Here is a 21,122-nt window from a genome sequence, read left to right on the forward strand (position 1 = left end):
GCCCAACAAGGTTCGATTGCACCTCTCAGCCACACCATTGATTTACGGTATCCAAGGCGGCGTTAATTATGAAAAAATCCCACATTCCTTAAGATAGTTGTGGAACTTGATACTAAGATACTCACCACCCCTATCGGATATGAGCATCTTTATCTTCCTGACTAATTGACTCTCCACTTCTTGTTTAAACTCATTGAATTTTTCAAAGGTTTCTGAGTTGTGCTTGATTAAGTAGATATACCCGTATCTGCTATAATCATTGGTAAAAGTCACATAGTAGCGGTTAGCATCCCTTGTGGTGGATCTGAAGGGCCTATACACATCTGTGTGTATGAGATCTAACAATCCTCACCTCTTTTACAAGTACTAGTGAAAGGTGATTTAGTCATCTTTCCAAGTAAACAAGATATGCACATGCCATCTGACTTTAGGTCAAATGACTCCAAGACTCCATCCTTTTGGAGTTGGGCTATGCACTTTTTGCTGACATTTCCAAGACGACAATGCCACAAACATGCCTTGTCTAAACCATTAGACGAATCGATATGCAACATATTATTTCCTAAGTTTTCTACAACCATCACAGTTTCATATACACCATTACAAGGCAATGCTTCAAAATATAAATTACCATTATAGAAAGCATTAATAGAACTAATTTCATTATTAAATGAAAATCTAAAACCATGTCTGTACAAACCATGAAAAGAAATAATATTCCTCGTCATCTCTGACGAGTAGCAACAATCATTCAACTCTAATCATAACCCACTACTAAGAACTAAAGAATAAATCTTGATCTTGGTGACAGGCGACGATTTCCTCTTCCCCATTATCAAGTTCATCTTCCCATGCTCCACATCCCTACTTCTTCTTAGCCCCTGCAAATTAGAACAAATGTGAAAACCACATCCTGTATCAAGGGCCCAAGAACTAGCATGTGATGAGTTATTAGATTGAATAGTATAAATACCTATGAAGGAGGGCTTTATCTTCCCATCCTTAATGTCCTGCAAGTATATTGGGTTGCTTCGTTTCCAATGTCGCTTGTCGTTACAGTAGAAGCATGTTGCTTCTTTAGGATCGATGAGGGAGTGGCAAAACCGGCTTTACCTTTGGATCCATTTGAAGAAGATCCACCATGGGACTTTCCTTTGTGGCTCTCAGAGGGAGCTTTCCTCTTCATCCCTTTTCATGTCCTATAACGAGGACGGGGGCAGCAACATTAGGGGTGGACTCAACAGCTTTGCATTTAAGTCCACTTTCAGCAATTCTCAAAAAACCTTGAAGTTCGCTCAAGGTGACTTCCTCCTTGTTCATATGATAATTCATCTGGAACTGATCATAACAAGGAGGTAAAGAGTGTAGGATGATATCAATCACTAACTCTTCATCAAAGTTGACATTCAACTTAAGCAGACGATCCACATACCTTTTCATCCTTTGCAAGTGGCTCATGATGGACTCTCCATATTTCATCTTGGTTGTTATTAACAAGGCGACAATGTCGTACCTTTCCTGACACGCTCTTTTATGGTACTTTTCCATAAAATCTTGGCACATATCACAAGGCCAGTAGTCCTCGTAGAACCGTTTCAGCTCGGGAATCAGTGGCTACCATTATACACGACACCTTTTTCGCATCTTTTGCATGAGCCCTATACTCAGCTATTTTTTTAGCAGAAGCTTTGGTTTCGTCTATCTCTTTGAACTCTTTGTCGAGGACGTATTATTTCTCCTCGTATCGCAGGTCCATACGAATGTTACGAATCCAATCATTGAAATTCTATCCATCAAAGGTGACCCTGCCACAAATGTTCAATAGTGAAAAGGAGCTTGAGGAGTTGGAGTTCGAGCCAGACATCTAAAAAATTAAAAAGAACAAAGTATTGATTAGATAAAGAATCCTTAATATGACACCCAGATGAAATATTAAGGCTAGGACCCCACACAATAATTTACAATTCAGAAGAGGGATGCCGTAATCTAATTGCAAATTATTTGAAGGTAGGTAAATGTTGATTTACCAATTCCACCAGAAAAAACGAAATGAACAATTAGGTTTTAAATGAAATAAAATTCCTAGATTCTTTTGAGATTCATTGAACTTTTCAATGGCATGTTTAATCTCGATTATGCCCTTTAAGTTTGTGACTGGGATACCAAAGATCACAAACAAGGTGTGAATAACCATGCAAATTTACCTGGTACTCTCGATGTCATTTACCACCTAATCAATGTGCCGGCTAACCACACACGCTCCATTGATCTATGTTAATTCTCAAGCTACCCTTTTCCACCCTTGTTAGTCCAAGTTAGTGTGTCGGTTAACCACACACGGTCCACTAATGACTTGCCAAGGTGCAAAGTGCAATTTCATGGAATAACATCATTTTCACATTTTTTCTAAAGTAACTAAGATTGGGAATTTATAAAAACATTTAGTTACTTTATAATATGCATTATACTTATTAATGAGGAATTAATGTCCTATCCTACCCGTTAGGCTAACGACCCTCCACTAGTCAAGAGTGCGATGGATAAGAGTGGATACCCAATGGCGGTCATTTTACAAGCCGCTTCCTTAAACACCTCTTATAGACCAGCTTCATGAATGAGGCCTACAAATGGTAAGATGGACTCGTCTTATACATACATACATACATACATACATACATACATATATATATATATATATATTAATCTTTTAATATCATAATAGTATAAGGGTTGTATTTTAAACTTTTAAAACACTAGGGTTTTAGAATTTAATATTTCAAAACTAAAACTTTTAATCAAATTTTAAATTCCAAAACTTGAGGGCAAGTTTTGAAAAATTTCAAAACTTCTAGATCAAATTTTAAATAATTAAACTAATCACATAATTTTGGACATTATCTTAAAATTTGACCATTATCTTTTAATTAGATGTATCATTTTCATTACCATAATAGAAAATTTGAATTTTAATAGTTAAAACAATTTAAGGTAATGATCCTTATCTAATTTAGGCTTGATATCCGAAAAATATGCCATCTGAAGAACCAACTCGTCGAGTCAGGGCTTGACTCGTTGAGTTGGTCCAACTCGTCGAGTCCATTTTAGGACTTATCAAGTTCACAGGTAGAGACCAAAATCAATTTTTGTTCCAGTTTTGAAAAACACAATAACATCAAATATAATAGGAAAAACATCCTAAGCTTTGATACCACTAATGGGTTTTAAGCATTACAACATTCCAATGGTGCACATGCAACCCTAATTGCTTTGGATCTAGGTTTTTCTCAAGTTATACATGCAAATCAAATTTCCAAATAAAGAGCCCTAAACTAGCATACAATTTTCGGATTCAATGAATAAGTTAGGGTTAGAAGCATACCTTTCTTGTTAACTAGTAGTAACAAGCAATCCTTTCCTTGATCTTGACCTTCAAGAGCTTAGTGCCTCAAGCATTGCACCTACAATGGAGTCACAAACACCACAAGAAAAGAATGAGGAGGAGGATGAGAGGTAGATATCGGTTAGGGTTTCTTCTAGGGAAGCAGTGACCGATTTCATGAGGCTTGGGGGTTCCTTTTATAGTTGAGGCTGCTAGGATTTTCAACTGGAAACCATAATTTCCCTTGCTTAGGCCCTAAGCAACATATGGACCCCCACATGGTAAGCCTTGGACAAAAACTCTGTGGGCTTCCCATAGATTTTCGTCCACCTTATACCAATAGGATACATTAGCCCAAACTATAACTATTACTAATTTACGTAATCAGTCCCCATACTTTTAATTCATCTCTTTTGATCACTAAATTAATTCCAAATTAATTTCTGATAAATACTAATTAAATAATATGATTTCTCAATTAATATATTATTCTTATAATATATTAATAAACCATTTAAATAACCTCTTTCTCCAAAACTCATTATGTCTAGTTACTATGGTGAAGGCAACCCAAAAGGACCATGCTACTATCGGGTCAAGTACATACCAATTATAGTTATAGGCTTAGACACCTAATCCAATAGATATTCACAGGATCATTTCTACGAAAGTGGCCTTGGTGATTAAGGAGGCGATTTTGGATTTGTTTGGGTCAGTCATGACCGTGCTGATTGAGTAGTTTAACCAGCGCTTTGTCGCTGTCACGTAGGTAGCTACTACTACAACCACATCAGCCATCTCCATTGCAGGATCTTAGAGAGGCGGGGGGATGCAGTACCGAGAATTTAGTTATATGAATCCTCCAAAGTTTAGAAGCGATAGGGACCCGATTATCGCTTTAATATGGATTTCTAATGTGGAGGGATGTTTTTTTACACTAGAAGGTGAAGTTTGTTCTTAATCTTCTTTGCTGGGGTACGAAGGATTGGTGGGAGTTAGTGACTTAGGGCTTTTTGCAGGAAGAGTGATATGTGGTGACCTGGGAGTAGTTTTGGATATGTTCTGAGCTGAGTATATTCCTCTTGTAGAGCGAGAGCGACTGGCACATGAGTACTTGTCGCTTAAATAGACGATAGAGTCGATGAAGAAAATCATCAGGATGTTTATGTAGAGAGCTCTTTTCTGGCTAGAGTATCCCACTTTAGAGCAAGTGAAAATTTCATGATACTTGAGTGTACTCAAGACGGAGATTCGAGAGTTTGTATCAACCCAGCCATGTCGGACCTTGGCCGAGTTGCACCCAAGTGCTAGGAGGCCTGAGACTGAGTTGGAGATCCAGTAAAAGGAGGAGAGGCCATCTTTAGGACAATATCAACCAGCGGCCAAACGATTTAAGTTTTCCATCCTAAGTTTAGGATCAGCTGAGGGGAGGAGCTCATAGTGTGGGAAGTTTCATGATGGGAGGTTCTGATCATTTCTATGTCGCAGGTGTGGCGAGGAGGGTCATTTTGGTGGAGATTGTAGGAGGAGTATGCGCGTTTTTCTTCCATTGCAACCAGGAGGGCCACATAAGAGCTTGTTGTCCCTTTATTATTTTTGGTGAGGTGATGAACTGTACATCCCTAGCTTGGCAGCTTCCCGATGGTCTTCATGGGACGACCATATCCCCAGATACCAAGGTTTGAGTTATCAGTTCTTCTATTTAGTCGATTATTGCAGTGTTGGTATTCATCTAGAATTTTTGTTTATGTTTTGAATCTTAGTTGTAATCTTGGGTGATTAGTTGAATGGAATTATCTTATTTAGCTTTGTTTTAATTGATTTCTTATTATGAATGGATTAATTATCATTGTCCTTGGTTGCATGTGTTTTGGACTTTATGAATTTTATGTAGGTTCAGATTCTCTTGTGTGTCTAGATATCAATGATTAGGATCAAGTATTAGAGTTAAAGTTTGGTTTGGTATCAAAGGATTGTGAAGTTTTCAGATTCTATCATATTTCAAGTGGGGGAGCATGGAACCTCGCAGCAGGAAGTCCTTATGCTAAGGTTCAGTTCTCAGTCGGATTTCTCCATGTTCAAGACGTCCTCGCAAGTGCTGAATCTTTTGATTTCGCATCAAGATCATCGTTAGTTGTTGGATTTCCCTTTGAGTCATATTAGTTTTATCTACGATATAAATTTGTAGGGCATGCTTTTGTCTTAAACTCTAAGGTGTTAGGAGCCCAAGTTGAATTATTTGATGAGGGATTCCTTTGTCTGCAGTTCTTGTTTGATTGAGGCTTGGAAGTCTGAGTCATGACCCAAATGCCTAGTAGGGTCAATTAAGTCTTATTAGGCTCGATATGCGTCATGTTAGGATACGATTGTTGTTGTTGGTTAGTGGATCCGGGGTAAGCCTAAGTGTTGTCAGTGGATAGCTGAGTAAAGATTTCAGAACGAGTAGGAGTATGGCTTAGATTAGTATTTGACCACTTGGTTTTCATCGAGTTGGTGCATTTATATGCAAGATTAGTATGACGGCATTTGGATGAGAAGATATAGGATCGCTAAAACTACGGATTTCAATGAACATAATTGCTAGAATGGATGGATTAGCCTTGTCTGCTGGGTTTTGTGAGGATTTCTCACTAATATGTCGATGTGTGAGGAAGTCAGCTATGGTGTAGAATGTAGTACCTATTTCAGATTTTCAATAAACGGTGCAAGTCTAGGAGACCTTGGTCAGGTCGGGCCTAAGAATTTTAGTCAACATGGGTGACAAATGGGGTGACTCAGTTTCTTAGAGGTTGTATATGATTTTGAGACCTGTAGCTCATAGGATAAGAAGGAAATTCTTCATTTGTGGAATGGTTTTCCGTCAGGTCGCTTGTTTCTCGATAAGTCTGCAGAGGTGTCGGGAGATCAAGGGATGTTGTGGTAGTTGTGAATTTGACCGCTAGATTCTCTGCTTAAATTGGCTCCTTAGCTTGGACATGGAACCTATCTTGTCGATGATTGCAGTTGCCGATATGTAAATGATCTCAGCTTGTGTCAAAGGAGTCAGGTTTGAAGGATCCAAAAGGGGTTTAGAGGGTGTTTTAAAGGAAATTTGAAGAACTGATTTCGAGGGTGAAATCTAATTTAAGTGGGCGGAATTCTTACACCCGTTTCCCGAAGAAGGTTGGCCAATACTTATGGAATCAAAACAAGTTTTCTGGAGCAAACCCGCAACCACGAAGTTGGGCATGGATGCTTAAGACGTGGTGTGAACTTTAATGAAATTCCTGTTTTAGAGGGCCACCATGTCGTGTCAATGGATGGCCACTACGTGGTAGCTATAGTAGCCTATGACCATGTATTTTTAGGGTTTTTCCCATATTTAGGCACTCTAACTCCCATCCTAGGCTATCTCCTTCAACCTCCATCTCCCCCTTCAAAACCCTTTCCTCCTTCCTTAATTTTGAGCTTCGTAGCTCTATCTTGAGGTTGTTTGCTTCGTTTGGTGAAACTTGGAGGAAAAGGTAGTTCATTTTGGTGCAATGAATTAATGAGTAAGATTGGATCCAAAATTTCTTCACATTTATAAATTGTTAGAGGTATAAAGTTCATACCTTGACCTTTGTTCTTCTTCTTTCAAGTATGAGCCCATTTTTGACTGTTTTGGTCCCATTCTTTGGTGCTCTTAAAGCTTGAGGAACTCTAGAGCTTGATGTGGTGCTCATTTGGTCATGAACTTCTGAGCTAGTGAGAAAAAGGTCTTAGCTTGAGTGTTCTTAGCCCCACGGTTGAGTTTTGGTTATATTAAGGATTTATGGACTTAGGATTTAAGATCTTTTCTAATGGTGTTGTCCTAATGGATTAATTTGGAAACTTTAACCATTAAGTCAATATCGAGAAGTAGATCTGGAAGCATGACCTTAAATATGAAAGTAGTAAGCTCTTAATGAGAGAAATGGTAATTTTCTAGTGGCCATGAAATGGTAAAAATTAGCCATGGTATTTGGAAGACAAAAATTACGACCATCTTGTCCTGGCATGGCTACAACGTGGCCAATGAGGGCCATGACATGGTGTTGACTCTGACCAAGTTTGACCATTGATTTTTGACCAACTTTGACTTTGGGACAAACTTGAGGGTCTTGGGCTATTGTTTAAGACTCTACCTGGTTATGGTATTAATGGATTTGTGGGAGAAAGCAGTGCAGAAAAAGTAGTGTGTCGTTTTGTTTCTAGGTTCTTTGATTTAGGTGAGTTTTTCTTTACTTTACCCGTAGGTCAATGGCACCACTGATGGCCCACTAGTTTTTGTTATCATTCAGTAGAGAGATGCCTTAGGGATTGTATGTCGTCATGTAGGATAGCATGCTAACTTTTGATCTAGACTTTCCTGCATATTCCTTGTTTAGTTGTGGCTCTAGAGTATGATCATCTGTCTGGGTGGCTATCTCACCTCTGATTACTTATGGTTATGTATTCCTTGGAATGTTGGTTATGCATCCTTATCTAAAGGATGTTTTTGAGCCATAATGATGGGCTAGATTTATGTATATATGCTTGTATGATAGGATGCAACAATAGTAGTAAGCTAGTTAGAGTACGAGTGGGTTGGTTATCGTCTAGTGGAGTGTCATATGGGTTGTATGTAGTCATGTATAATAGCCTGAGAACTTTTGATCTAGGCTTTCTTGTATGTTCCTTGTTTGGTTGTGACTTTAGAGTAGGATCATCTGTTTGGGTGGCTATCTCACATCTGGTTACTTATGGTTACACATTTCATAGAGGTTAGCTAGTAATAGAGTAGTATGCTATGAGAAGACTAATAGGGGTAGTGAGTTGTATGATTGATAATTTCCTGTATTTTGTGCCTACTTAGTCTTTGATTATTTATATGTCGACATATGGTGGTTGGATAGGTTGAGGTGGTCTTCTTATGTGTTGTAGGCCAAGATACCTGGACTGGGCTGGATGTAAGCTGTAGGTAGGAAGGCTCGAGAAGAGTGGTTGGGTTGAGGCGACATGTCAATAAACCCTAGGTATTACATTTCGATGACTGATTAGGTCGGGGTATTCCAATATGATGATTGTGGACCTTTTAAATACCCTAGTATGTTTGTTGTATGGGGTATTATGAGGAAACTCTCTAACTTTTGTGTATACCCAGTTGTTCATCTTTTTAGATTCCATCGATGTTCATGGGAAGGCGAAGACAGGGTTATATACACTCATCAACAACATTGAGGATTTTGCATTTCTTTTACTACTCTGATTTTCGATAAATGTATTTAGGAATAAACAGTTTTTCATAATAATGGTGTAACATCCGGATTTCTAGGTATCATAATATAAGTATTTGTTTTGAGATGAGAATAGGGACTCGAAGAGTTGACGCCTAAACTCGTCGAGTAGGATCGTGACTGATGACTCGGATTAATGAGTGGACTCGACGAGTCGGAGAGTCGACTCGACGTGTTCGCGCTGTGAGCAGAAACCCTAAATATTTGGGCATGAGCCCTATTTAAAGGTCCTTATGGCCTTCATTTGCGGCCACTCATACCCTTGAGAGACACCATTTGAACCAGAGAGCATATATATATATATATATATATATATATATATATATATATATATATATATATATATATATATATATATATATATATATATATATATAGAGAGAGAGAGAGAGAGAGAGAAAAAGAGAGATAGAGAGAGTGTGTGTGTGTGTGTGTGTGTGTGGGAGCTAATTTGTTCACCTTAAAGCATTCTTGCAAGGAAGAAGGAGGGGGTTCAAGCTAGGCTGATTGAGGAGCTCAGATCTTCTATCACTTCATCAAAGGTTGTTGTTTGAGGTATAAATCCATGCCTATTTTCGTGTATAAAGTAGATCTCATGAATCTAGGGTTTCTTTACCCCTTATTTAGTTGGAATATGGATCATGTAGAGTCCCATTGAGGAATAGACATTAGATCTGGACCTTGAGAGGTCCAGAGAGTCTCAATTATCCAGCTTTATGCAGTCCCATTGGGGTTTTGAGTCTAGGTTGTCATTTTAAGTGCTATTTCTTAAAATAGAGCTTGATGTGTGGTGCATGGACGTAAAGATTGCACCTTTACATGACTGTTGGGTGCTAGAAGGCCATATATAGAAATAGATCTGACCTCAGAAGGTCAAATGAGTGTTACCATAGAGGAAACTCGCTGACTCCATAAGAGGACTCGACGAGTCGGATCGGGTTACCCTGCGATTTGTGATCAGTGGTAACCCGTCAAGTGAAAGGTTAACTTGACGAGTCGAGTAAGACCTTAGGAGGATTCAGAGGACACGCATGGACTCGCCGAGTCACACGAGTACACTCGACGAGTCTGTGGGACCGTTGACTTTCGTTGACTTTTAGGGTTTTGTCAACAATTGGACATTTGGACCGTTGAAGGGGTAAAATGGTCTTTTCCCCTTCTGAGAGACTAGAGGAAGAGATTAGTCTAGCCTTTGAGAATCATTGTTAATTAGAGGTAAAATTACTTTATGTGATTAGGTAGAGGCTAGACCAGTACTTCGAGTTCGAGACTTTCCGAGATTACCCAAGGTGAGTCTTCTTACTATACATCACCTAGAGTGGTATCTATGTGCAGAACCAAGGGTCTTATGTGCTATGTGTATGTTTGAGATTATGTGCATTGTGATATATGTATGCTATGTGTTATATTGACCGGACTGGGGGGTCCAACGACTTACGCGGCCAGAGGGTCCTCGAGTAAACTGGACCGGAGGGTCCAACGAGCTAGACCGGACTGGAGAGTCCAATGAGCTACGGGATTGGAAGGTCCCGCTGAGACACATTGACCGGAGGGTCATACTTGATGGGTTTTAGCCATAAGAACTTTCCTATGTGCACATGCAAAACCCTAATGCTCGGATCTAGGCTTTCTAATCAAACATGCTTTGAATCCAAGACTTCTAATGACTATTTAGGTGTAATAATAATATTGAAACAGATCTAGAATCATACCTTTGAGTTCTTTGTTGATCTTGTTGTCTTGGAGCTTCTAGAGTCACAATTGTCACTCCTCTAATGGCTTACAAACACCAACTAGCAAAGAGGATAATTTGAGAGAGAGGAGAGGGGAGGAATTCGACCAGAGTCTCTCTACTTTAGATGGGTACCGAATTCTCTATCCCATAGGGTCTATTTATACTTGTAGACTCCTTAAGGTTTACAACTTAAACCCTAATTAGATAACTTAGACTTTAAGTGATCCTAATCCTTACTTTGGATAACCCTTGGACGAATTTGAGGCTATCCCAAGCCCTAGAATTCGTCGAATTCGTCCATCCTCTATCCAATAAGGATTTCCAGTCTAAAGTGTAACTATCAAACAATTGACAATTTATACTCTCTCATTTAATTAATCTCTTTAAGTCACCAAATTAACTCTAATTAATTCTATGACTTATATTAATCAAATAACAATATATTATTCTTTATATTATTCTCATAATATACTAATAATATTTACTCTCTCTTAATAAATCATCCTATCAAGTTGTTATAGTGAAGGCAACCCAAAAGGATCATGCACAGTCGGGTCAAATACTTGCCTAATATAGTTGCAGCCTTAGACACTATTCCAACAGTCTCCCACTTGGATAAGTCTAGTAACTATATGCGCAGGTACATTCCGATTTGCAATCGTAGCTCTCAAAGATGCTGTCAAACTCTGATCTAATCAATCTTGTCCTTTAGATAAGGGATCGTACAGTCCTCTGTTAGATATCATGCTCACAATACTATGGAATAGTTAGTCTAGCATTTGGTTTCTCAATTTCCGATTTATTTGACATAGAACTTAATCGAACACATCAATTCAGTTCTGACCGGTTCCGGCACATAAGTCAAATCAAATTATCGAGCGGCCGAGATATCACTTTTTCCCTCTTAGGATAAAAGTTACAGATAAACTTCAACTTATATGCATTTACTTATTCATTAACTAACCACACACAATAATGCGTTTTATAGCATCGAGTTACCAATGCGTTTTCGCATTATCAATATACAATCAATTAACCAATAACAAACCATATATCTAGGTTTTAAGACTATATGATATTATCGTCTTGCGATCACCCATTTATTATCACATTCCATAAGGTGATTCCAGCAAGCGCGGGTTTGTTCCAATGCTCAAACCTAGTTCATAAGCACTCATGAACGTTGCAACAATCTTTTGCTATGTCTAACACCATTTAGACATTCTACATACCTATTATGACAATCTTCATTCATATCTACTTCCAACATATGAACGATTGTGGAGTATTTGAACAATTCGATTATTCTTAATAAACTCAATTATTCTGGAAGTCAAAACATGCAAAGTGAAACAATAGTTAAACAATTAACATATGACAGTAACATTACTTATAAATAAAACTCCTTTATTTAATCATCAAATGTTAATTACATTTATCTATTACACGTTTCTAATACTATCTAATCTATACTAATATCATCTTTCAGCCCAATACTCCTAGCATGCTGCAAATGCTTAACCCTACTCAGTCTCTTCGTAAGCGAATCTGCTGGGTTATCTTCCGATGATATTCTCTTCACTACGAGTTGTCCTTCTTCTACACGATGTCTAATAAAGTGATATTTTCTGTTGATATGTCGTGATCTACCATGATCTCTCGGTTCCTTGGTTAAGACAACCGCTCCTTCATTATCACAGAAAATCTCCATGGGCTCCTTTATGGCAGGTACAACTCCAAGATCTCCAATGAAGTTCTTTAGCCATATTGCCTCCTTCGACGCTTCGCTCGCTGCGATGTACTCTGATTCGCGCGTTGAATCAGCTACGGTTTCTTGCTTGGAACTCTTCCAAGTTACTGCTCCTCCATTCAGGGTAAAGACCCAGCCCGACTGCGAATGGTAGTTGTCCTTGTCGGTCTGAAAACTGGCGTCACTATACCCTCGCACCTTTAAGTCATCACTCCCCCCAAGGACAAAAAACCATTCCTTCATCCTTTGAAGGTACTTAAGGATATTCTTCACCGCAACCCAATGGGCTCTGCGTGGATTCCCTTGATATCTACTAATCATGCTCAAAGCAAAGGCTACATCAGGGCGAGTACAAGTCATAGCGTACATGATTGAGCCAACTGCTGTAACGCCTGTGTTTCTGGGCTTGCCATTTTTAGCAATGTGATAGTCTAGGTTAACCTTTGTAACCCGTTTTGAAATAATAGAAGTGTATTATTTGAGTATTATGTGTTTTGTGCTTAATTGCTTAATTATGTGGTTTGATTAATTAAGAATAAAAACAAGCGTCAAAATTTAAGTGTAAAATAAACTTGATATCTTTAGATAAGGTTGTAGTAGTTGAAACAAGGTTTCCGAGGATATAAAGAATGCCGAAATCCGAGTTATAACGAGGAAGTTATGACCTGTCGAAGTTTCACGACAAAACCGGCACCGTTGAATAACGTAAAAAGTGAAATTTACGTTAGAGCGATATTTAGCGTTAGTGATCTAAACGAGAATCGAAGATCTCGTTGTTAGTATCAAAGCGATAAAAAGTTAGGCGAGAACGGACGTCAAACGAAGAAGTTATGAATTTATAACAAAATTTTATGTCCCGGCCTATTAAAAATAAATAATAAAAATAAAGTCAAAATTAGCCGACGGAGTGTAAACGAAAGTTGTAGAACGTAGTCTCACCTTCGCGTGGATATAAAGAATGTCGAAAACGGAGTTCATGTGAAGGAGATATGAATTTTCGAAAGTTTATTAAATAATTAATAATTAAATTTAATTATTAAATCCGGCCTTATCCGATAGGAGTGATGGATTGGATCTCTGAAATGGAGTTAGCCTTCATGACTTGTGGCTGCAGAGGCAAGTTGCAGACTATCTATGCAGTACGTCAGTTCCGAGGAGGAGCCGTTCGTTGGTGGAACACTCTAGGGAAGACTTTAGGCCCAAATGAGCCACTGCAATTGTCATGGGCAGAACTCTTGGTGCAGTTCAAACGCAAGTTCTGCTCGACTCAAAATCTATTGGAGCTAGAGAACAAGTTTCTGACACTAACGAAAGGCAGCATGTCAGTTGATGAATACACCAATAACTTCACCGATAAAATGGAGTTTGCCTTGCGTATCGTTCCAGACGAGCTGACAAAGGTGGACCGATATGCGAAGGGACTCCCATGGGAGTACGAGGTGCCAGTATGTCAGGCACATACTCTAGAGGCAGCTATCTGGGCTGCCAAGTCTGTTGAGAACATGATAAAGGGAAGAACCACCAACAAGGTTGAGGTTGGTGAGAAGAGGAAGTTTGAGGGGACATCTGGTTCCGGTAAGAAAAGCAAATTTTTGAAATCTGATTCAAAAAGGTTTGGTAGGGGAAAAGAATAGCGAAGTGGTGTGATAAGTGTAAGAAAAAGCACTTTGGGAAATGTAGCGAGGATGTAACTTGCTACAAGTGTGGAGAGGTTGGACATTTTGCAAATGAATGTCCGAACAACAAAAGGATGTGTTTTGGTTGTAATGAAGAGGGGAATATTTTGAAAGACTGTCCGAAGAAGAAGGAGGAAGCTAAGCCCAACATTCCACCAAAGCCAAAGGCGAGAGCATTCCAGATGGCACTGGAAGCTGCTAAAGATGAAGCTGATGTCGCTTCAGGTACCTTTCTCGTAAACACATTGCCTGCCCAAATTTTATTTGATTCTGGAGCCAACTACTGCATTATATCGCATGAATTTGGTAGAAAACTAGCTTTGCCTGTTGATAGACTAGATGATGCTTTATTAGTCGAAGTTGCTAGTGGCAAGTTTGTACCTGTTAGCCATCGTATGAAAAACATCTTAATTGACTTGAATGGGAATAAGTTCCGCAAGGAATTATTGCCTATCGAACTTAATGGTGTCGACATCGTGTTGGGAATGGATTGGATCAGTGCCAATGATGCCGAAATTTTGTGCAAGAAAAAGATAGTGAAGGTAAACCCGCCAGGGAAGGAATCGTTTATGGTGTATGGGGACAAATGCTGAGTGAATTCTGGAATCATTTCCCTAATGAAAGCCAGAAAGTGTTTGGCCAAGGGATGTACATCATATTTAGCATTCATGATTGATGCTAAGAAGGAAAAGAAGGTGATGCAGAGTATTCCAGTGGTGTGTGATTATCCGGAAGTATTTCCCGAAGATCTTCCTGGATTACCGCCTGATAGACAAGTGGAGTTCAGAATTGACTTGTTAACAGGAACCACGCCAATAGCAAAAGCACCTTATCGATTAGCACCGACGGAGATGAAGGAGCTAATGATGCAACTTCAGGAGTTGTTGGACAAAGGTTTCATTAGACCTAGTTCATCACCCTGGGGAGCTCCAGTGTTATTCGTGAAGAAGAAAGATGGAAGTATGAGAATGTGCATTGATTACAGAGAGCTGAACAAGGCAACAATAAAGAATAGATATTTGTTGCCAAGGATTGATGACCTGTTTGATCAATTGCAAGGTTCGAGCTATTTCTCGAAGATCGATCTTAGGTCAGGATATCATCAGCTAAAAGTAAGAGAGCAAGATATCGAGAAGACCGCATTCAGAACTAGATACGGACACTATGAGTTTTTGGTTATGTCGTTTGGACTAACCAATGCTCTGGCAACATTGATGGATTTAATGAACAGAGTTTGTAATCCGTTCCTTGATAAATCCGTGATAGTGTTCATAGACGACATTCTGATTTACTCGAAAAGTCAGGAGGAACGTGGTAGACACTTGCGAGAAGTGTTAGAAGTCTTGAAGAAGGAGAAGTTGTATGCTAAGTTCTCCAAATGTGATTTTTGGATTCGAGAAGTCCAATTCTTGGGTCACGTGGTCACCCAAGAAGGGATAATGGTTGATCCAACAAAGATTGAAGCCGTAATGAAGTGGGAACAACCGAAAAATCCCACGGAGATCCGAAGCTTTTTAGGATTAGCCGGATATTACCGAAGGTTTATCCAAGGCTTTTCTTCGATTGCTACTCCATTGACAGCTTTGACCCACAAAGGAGCTACTTATGCTTGGAATGATAAGCATAAAGAGGCATTCGAGAAGCTAAAGAAGAAGCTATGCAAGGCACCGATACTTTCTCTACCCGATGGAGTTGAAGACTTCGTTGTTTATAGCGATGCGTCTGGTGTTGGATTGGGTTGTGTTTTGACCCAAAGAGAAAAGGAGATAGCATATGCGTCTCGACAACTAAAAGAGCATGAAAAGAATTACCCGGCTCATGATTTGGAGTTGGCAGCGGTAGTTTTCACTCTGAAAATATGGAGGCATTACCTCTATGGCATGAAGTGCAAACTTTTCACTGATCATAAGAGTCTCCAATACCTCTTTAATCAGAAAAAATTGAATATGAGACAACAATGCTGGCTAGAATTACTTAAGGACTACGACGGTGAGATAGTTTACCACCCCGGTAAAGCTAATGTTGTTGCTGATGCTCTCAGTCGGAAAGTCAATCTTGAAAGGAAAAGGCCAAGAGCATTGAGAATTGAAGTCGTCTCGACCATTGTGGAAAGTATAAAGAAAGCTCAAGAGGAAGCTTCTGAAAAGAATGACCAAAAGGAGGAACATTTGGGCAAAACGTTGGTGTTCGGTGTAAACAGTCATGGACTAAAGGTGTTCCAGGATCGGATTTGGATACCTAAGACAGGAGGAGTCAGAGATCTTCTGATGGAAGAAGCTCACAAGACCATGTACTCGATTCATCCCAGTAGCACTAAAATGTATAGGGACCTGAAACCCTACTACTGGTGGCCGACGATGAAGCTTGATGTTGCAAAGTATGTGGCTGAGTGTGTGACTTGTGCAAGAGTCAAGACACAACATCAGAAACTGTACGGGAGTTTAGAACCATTGTCTGTGCCTATGGGTAAGTGGGAAGACATTGCTATGGATTTTGTCACTAAACTGCCCAGAACAAAGAATGGTCACGACATGATTTGGGTGGTCGTTGATCGATTCACTAAGAGTGCGCATTTCATAGCAGCCAGGGAAAAATGGTCTATGGAAAAGCTTGCGAATTCTTATGTGAAAGAAATTGTGAGACTTCACGGTGTTCCGTTAACGATTGTATCGGATCGTGATAGTCGTTTCACCTCAAGGTTTTGGAAAAGTGTACAAGAGGAACTGGGTACCAAGTTGTGTTTAAGTACAGCTTACCATCCGTAGACTAATGGTCAGAGTGAAAGAACGATACAAACACTTGAAGATATGCTGAGAGCATGTACCTTGAATTCCTAGGTAATTGGGATGAACATTTACCATTGGTAGAATTTTCCTATAATAATAGTTTTCACTCGAGCATTAAGATGACACCTTACCAAGCTTTGTATGGACAAAAGTGTTATACGTCGTCTTGTTGGCTTGAGGCTAGGGAAAAGCAGTTTATGGGACTGGAGATGGTTCATCAAACTGCTGAAAAGTTGAAAATAATTAGGGAAAGAATGTTAGCAGCTCAGGATCGTCAAAACAGTTATGCTGACAAAAAGCGAAGACCGATGACTTTTGAAGTTGGGGATTCGGTTTTACTTAAAGTCTCGCCGTGGAAGGGACTTATAAGATTTGGAAAAAGGGGAAAATTGAGTCCAAGGTTTATTGGACCGTTTAAGGTTCTTCAGAGGATTAGGAACCAAGCTTACAAGCTCGAACTACCAGAAGAATTGAATGGAATTCATAACACTTTTCATGTGTGTTATTTACGGAAGTTCACGGGGGAAGTTCCCGACATGATTCCACTTTCGGAGTTGAGAATCAATGAGAACAAAAGGTTAATTGAAGAACCAGAGGCAATTGTTGACCGAAAGACTAAGAAGTTGTGACGCAAGATGGTCGAGTTAGTGCTTGTCCGATGGAAACACACGAATGAGCCGAATCTCACCTCGGAGACGGAGAATGACATGATGGGTCGCTATCCACATTTGTTTGTTGATGTGTGATTCCGGGGACAGAATCATTCTAAGATGGAGAGAATTGTAATGCCTGTGTTTTTGGGCTTGCCATTTTTAGCAATGTGATAGTCTAGGTTAACCTTTGTAACCCGTTTTGAAATAATAGAAGTATATTATTTGAGTATTATGTGTTTTGTGCTTAATTGCTTAATTATCTGGTTTGATTAATTAAGAATAAAAACAAGCGTCAAAATTTAAGTGTAAAATAAACTTGATATCTTTAGATAAGGTTGTAGTAGTTGAAACAAGGTTTCCGAGGATATAAAGAATGCAAAAATCTGAGTTATAACGAGGAAGTTATGACCTGTCGAAGTTTCACGACAAAACCGGTACCGTTGAATAACGTAAAAAGTGAAATTTACGTTAGAGCAATATTTAGCGTTAGTGATCTAAACGAGAATCGAAGATCTCGTTGTTAGTATCAAAGCGATAAAAAGTTAGGCGAGAACGGACGTCAAACGAAGAAGTTATGAATTTATAACAAAATTTTCTATCCCGGCCTATTAAAAATAAATAATAAAAATAAATTCAAAATTAGCCGACGGAGTCTAAATGAAAGTTATAGAGCGTAGTCTTACCTTCGCGTGGATATAAAGAACGTCAAAAACGGAGTTCGTATGAAGGAGATATGAATTTTCGAAGTTTATTAAATAATTAATAATTAAATTTAATTATTAAATCCGGCCTTATCCGAAGACGAGTCACCGGACTCATCCGGAGTACGCCCCGCGTACAGCAAGAAATGTCGACACTTCGGATGACGCATGCAGTGACGACTTCGGAGCCCTGTACGCCCCGCGTACAGGTTTACGCCCCGCGTACGAGGAGGTTCCAGCCTCCTATAAATAGGATGCGAGGGGTCCGGGCATAGTTGCTCATTTCTCCTCCGTTTCGTGCCGAAGCTCTGCGTTTTTACCTCCGAAGCCACCCCGAAGCCCCGGTATCATTCCCGAAAGCAACTCCCGAGATCTCGAAGATCCCGAGAAGTGCGGTTTCCGAGCCGAAGCTCTGCCCGCGAGAAGTTCGATTTTTGTAGAGATCTTCCAGATCTGCTGAGGATTACTACTTTTTGCAAGTCGTAGTGTTGTCCGATCATCTTCTGATCAAGTGAGTGTATACTACCTTTCATAAACGCAATAATAATACAAGTATGGTTTGAGTGTATTAAGTATATTGTTGTTTATACGTGTGAGTGCGTTGTTGCTTTCTCCTAACGTATAATTATGAAGTATTTTATACGAGATACGTGTTATGTGTATATTTTGTTGTTATGTGTGTGAATGTATATTCACTTTCTTCTATCTTACAGATCTGATTATTTCTATATGAAATACGTGTTATGTGTGTGTGCCTCATCTGTTATATGGAAAATGTATTGATCAACCATGCTATACAGGTTTTGAAAATATGTATAAAAATGTATGTTTTTATCTACTAATATGTTGGGTAGAACATGGGTAGATAGTTGGTGTGTAATAAACAGATGAGAGGCCTCGTTGTTGTTTTGATCCAGTCATCTAGTGGAATTTAGATGACGACCACGGACTTTTCTAGACAGTCCAGTGGAACGCTAGCAGGCTCATAACCTGTAGGTGTTAATGAACTTGGGTGTTCATTCGCTGTATTCCATCCCCCTCATGGTTGCCTTATTTGACTTATATTGCTGAGGAACCCCCGCAGCATGTGTTGTCGCCCCGATGAAAATATTCTTAGATTAGGTCCCTTGTGTTAGTTATTTTAGGGACATAAAGTGAGAATAACGGGAATGGGTAACTGGGTTATTGTTGGTTGATAATAATTAATTTAATTATTTATTGTGGGTTGAAAACCCTATATGCTCACCAAGCTCCCAAGCCTGACCCACTCAATTTTATTTGTATTACAGGAAGTGGCGCAAGGGCGTAAGATGGATGAACCATCAAGTTGTTTTGTTTACAAGTATGTATATGTAAATATTTGTTGAATGACTTGTAATGTTATCATTTATGCTTATTGGTCTATATCGGAACATGACACCCCGAGTTCTGATTATATAATGAAAAATACATTTCTTTTATGGAATGCTTTGGTAAACATTGTTTTATCATGTTTTGTTTTTGGGAACAAATTCCACAACTCTTTCAAATCAAAAGGATTTACTCTGAATTTATTTTAAAAGCATAAATGAAAATCGGTCTTTTCTGGCCGTGATTTTGGGGATGTCACAACTGCGGAAGTGTATGGAACTCGGCTCATTTTAGCTATCTCGGCTTCGGTACTCGGACTTTGAGTCTTACTCAACTTGGCATTGCTTTGTATCGGTAATTCTCCCTTTTTCGAGTTTTCCATACTAAAACGTTTCAGTACCTTCTCTAAGTAAGTGTTCTGACTAAGTCCTATTAGTCTCGTACTTCTTTCTCTTACTATCCTTATTCCCAAAATATAGGAAGCCTCTCCGAGGTCCTTCATAGCGAAGCACTTCCCGAGCCAGGACTTAACTTACTGCAGAGTCGGGACGTCATTTCCTATGAGTAATATGTCATCGAAATATAGAATGAGAAAGCTTACTACACTCTCACTGGCTTTGACATATACACACGATTCATCTTCGCTTCGTACAAATCCAAACTCTTTGACTTTCTCATCGAAGCAAAGATTCCATCTGCGAGATGCTTGCTTTAGTCCATAAATGGAATCCTCAAGCTTACACACTCTATTTGGATGCTTCGGATCCACAAACCCTTCTGGATGAGCCATGTAAACATCCTCGGCCAACTTTCCGTTAAGGAAAGCGGTCTTGACATCCATTTGCCAAATCTCATAATCATGAAATGCGGCAATAGCTAGCATCACTCTAATAGATTTTATCTTCGCAACTGGTGAGAAGGTCTCTTCATAGTCAACCCCGGGAGTTTGAGTAAAGCCCTTCGCAACTAGTCGCGCTTTAAACATGTGTACTTTTCCATCCACGTCGGTCTTCTTCTTGAAGATCCATTTGCACCCAATGGTCTTACGTCCCGGCACATTATTAACCAAATTCCAAACTTGGTTATCATACATGGATTGGATCTCGCTATCCATTTCCTCTTTCCATTTCGCAGACTCCGGGCCTGCCATGGCTTCCCTTTAGCTATTAGGTTCATCAAGATTTATTAGTGTACTATCACTAATATACGTGTCCCCTTCGGTAGTAATATGAAAACCATACAACTGGGGTTGAAACCTAACTCTTTCGGAACGTCTAAGACGTAATGATATGTCAATTGGTTCAACCGGAGTTTCCTCCTCGGGTTGAGTGCCAGCGGTAGAGGTTCCTTCATCCATCGACTCTTGAATCTCTTCAAGATCAATTTGCCTCCCACTGTCGCCTTGGCCTATGAGTTCTCGCTCTCGGAAATCTCCTCTCCTCGCAACAAAGACAACAATGTCCTTCGGTCTATAGAAGAGATATCCAAAGGATTTCTGCGGGTAGCCGATGAAAATACATCGCTCACTACGAGGTTCTAGCTTTTCGTGAGTATCTCGTCTTACGAAAGCCTCGCAACCCCAAACCTTGATATGTGCTAACGAAGGAGCATTCCCCATCCACATCTCATAGAGCGAACCATGTCCAACAAAGTTCGATTACGCCTTTCTGCCACACCATTCAATTGTGGTGTCCTAGGTGGGGTCAATTGTGAAACTATTCCACACTCCTTGAGATATTCACGGAATTCAAGACTTAAGTACTCTCCTCCTCGATCGGATCGAAGCATCTTGATCTACCTGCCCAATTGATTCTCC

Source organism: Lactuca saligna, chromosome 9, assembly GCF_052625555.1.
Source record: "Lactuca saligna cultivar CGN05327 chromosome 9, ASM5262555v1, whole genome shotgun sequence".
NCBI lineage: Eukaryota > Viridiplantae > Streptophyta > Magnoliopsida > Asterales > Asteraceae > Lactuca > Lactuca saligna.